Source organism: Rhinopithecus bieti, unplaced genomic scaffold, assembly GCF_001698545.2.
Source record: "Rhinopithecus bieti isolate Rb0 unplaced genomic scaffold, ASM169854v2 scaffold_62363, whole genome shotgun sequence".
Taxonomy (NCBI): domain Eukaryota; kingdom Metazoa; phylum Chordata; class Mammalia; order Primates; family Cercopithecidae; genus Rhinopithecus; species Rhinopithecus bieti.
The window spans coordinates 179,378-182,220 of NW_016823823.1; positions in this window are offsets into that span (position 1 = coordinate 179,378).

Here is a 2,843-nt window from a genome sequence, read left to right on the forward strand (position 1 = left end):
GGTTTGGCAGAAGACTTATGTGAATTCATATAGAGAATTAGAAGATCCCATTCTCTAGCTCTCTCTTCTCTAGAATTTTATTCATGAGCCCACTCTTGAGACCATGTTTGCCTCTTTCCCAGTTCTCCTAGTCAAAAGGACAGGGTATTCTTGGAATTTTAGCTGCTTACACAGCCATCACAGCCAATCAATTCCACAACTAGGGCTTTTGGCGCAAAGCTGCTGGAAAAAACAGAAAACAAAACAAAAGAGGATTTCCCCACACACTCTTTGCTCACAGGGACCACTTTTCTTGGTTATTCTTGCTAGTAATACAGGGTTTCTACTAGGATTGTCACCAATCATGCCACTACTCTGCCATGCAGCTCTGCAACTGGAATCCACCCTCGGGAAAATCTGCAAGAGAAAAAAAAAAATAGACTGGGTGCGGTGGCTTATGCCTATAATCCCAGCACTTTGGGAGGTCGAGGCGGGCAGATCACCTGAGGTGAAGAGTTGAGGACCAGCCTGACCAACATGGAGAAACCTATCTCTACTAAACATACAAAATTTGCTGGGTGTGGTGGCACATGCTGTAATCCTAGCTACTCGGGAGGCTGAGGCAGGAGAATCACTTGAACCTGAGAGGTGGAGGTTGCAGTGAGCCGAGATTGTCTGGCCTGGACAACAAGAGCAAAACTCTGTCTCAAAAAAAAAAAAAAAAAAAAAAAAAGGACACCCACTTAATGCAGGCTTCTTCTCTAAGTTTTTTTGTTTTGTTCTGTTTTTGTTTTTGTTTTTTGAGATAGAGTCTTATTCTGTTACCCAGGCTGGAGTGTAGTGGTGCTATCTCGGCTCACTGCAACCTCCACCTCCCAGGTTCAAGCAATTCTCCTGTCTCAGCTTCCCAAGTAGCTGGGATTGTAGATGTGCACCACCATGCCTGGCTAATTCTTGTATTTTTAGTAGAGACGAAGTTTCTCCATGTTGGCTGGGCTGCTCTCGAACTCCTGGCCTCATGTAATTCACCCACCTTGGTCTCCCAAAGTGCTGGGATCACAGGCGTGAGCCACTGTACCCAGCCTTTTCTCTAAAGTTTTAACTCCCCTTCAGAATCTACTTGTTTTTGGTTACTTTTCAGTGTTTCCAGTTAATTGATTTTTGTATTTTTTTTCAGCAGTTTTAGTTGTATCAGGAGTAAAGATAGGTTGTAGTGAGCTTACTCCATCTTCTTACCTCAGTCTTTTTTTTTTTTTTTTTTTTGGAGATAGTGTCCTCATTCGTCCCGCCGGCGGAGTAACCAATGGCACAATCTTGGCTCACTGCAACCTCAGTCCCTGGAATTCAAGCAAATTATCCTGCCTCAGCCGTCCTGCAGTTAAGCTGGGATTGACAGGCGCCTGCACGCATGCCTGCCTAATTTTTTGTCCTTTTTAGTAAAGTTTGGTTTCACCATGCTGGACCAGGGTGGTCCTTGAACGCCCTGACCCTCAAGTGATCCACGGCCATCTTCAGCTCCAAAAACTGCAGGGATTAGCAGGCGGAGCCACTGCACCCACGCGAGCTTACTCCATCTTGGCCCCAACAACTGGAACTTCACTCTTTTACCTTGTAACCCCTCCTGCATATTTATACCTAATGTGAAGTCTCTTATGGGCAACATAAAGTATTTGACTTTTTATTCAGTCTCACAATTTCTGGCTTGTAATTGGTATGTTTAGATAATTTCATCTTAATGCAATCATGGTAATGTTCAGGAATTAAATCTACCCATTTTGCTACTTGTATTCCTATTGTTTTCTATTGCCTCTCTAGTCCTTTTTATCTTCTTTTCTGCCCTTCTTTGGAGTAATGAATTATGAATTTAATTTTATCTTCGCACTGTTGGCTTTTATTAGCTATACATCTTTGCTTTCAGTGGTTGCACGGAATTGTGCTATCATTAATCCTACCTTAAAATAATATCAACTACTTCACATGCTAAGTGGCTAAGAACCACACAACAAACACCAACTTGATTTGCTTCTCATCCCTTCGTCGCCATTGTTTTCACACATTTTACTTTTACATTACTATAAACGTCCTAATACCATTGTTGTCTATTTTTGCTTTACGTAGTTAATTTATCTCTTTAAGAATTAAAAAAGATTACATATCGGTCGTGTGGACGGGAGGTTTCATAGTGTTCTTTATTTTCTTTGTGGTAATCAAAGTTTGCCTGGTATCATTGTCTTTCTTGCCCTGAAGAGCTAAATTTAAAATGTCCTTGCAGTGGCAAGTCTGCTGGTAATAATTCTCTGTCTTTTTGTTTACTCTGCAAAGTGTTTTTTATAGAAGTTTCAGCCTTTGAAAAACAGTTTCCACTGGGTAAAGATTCTAGGCTGACAATTTTTTTTTTTTTTCTTCATCAACTGTCAAAGAGTTGCCGCTCCACCTGTCTTTTGAATACGTGTTACGTTTTCTGAAGAAGTATTCTGTAATTTTTACTCTTAACTTTGTTCTGCTATATAATATGCCTTAGTTTTGACCTGCTTTTAGCATTCCTTTTAATCACGTTTTAAAGAATATAGGTTATGGATATGCTTAGTGGGGTGGGTCTTCCACTGTGCGTTTATGCTTGCCTTGAGGTTTGTTTGACGTTTTTGAATTATCAACTTTATAGATTTCAATAGATTGTAAATTTTTGGTCCATTATTTCGTCAAATATTGTTTGCCTTTACTGTCTTGTGGGGGTGCCCAATGCCTCTGTCCACCTTATTTTTCAAGTCCTTTGTCTCTCTATGCTTCATTTTGAAATGATTTTGTTCGCTTAGTCTCAGTTTTGCGTGATCTTTTTTTGCAGGTGTCTAATCTGGTTCTTAATC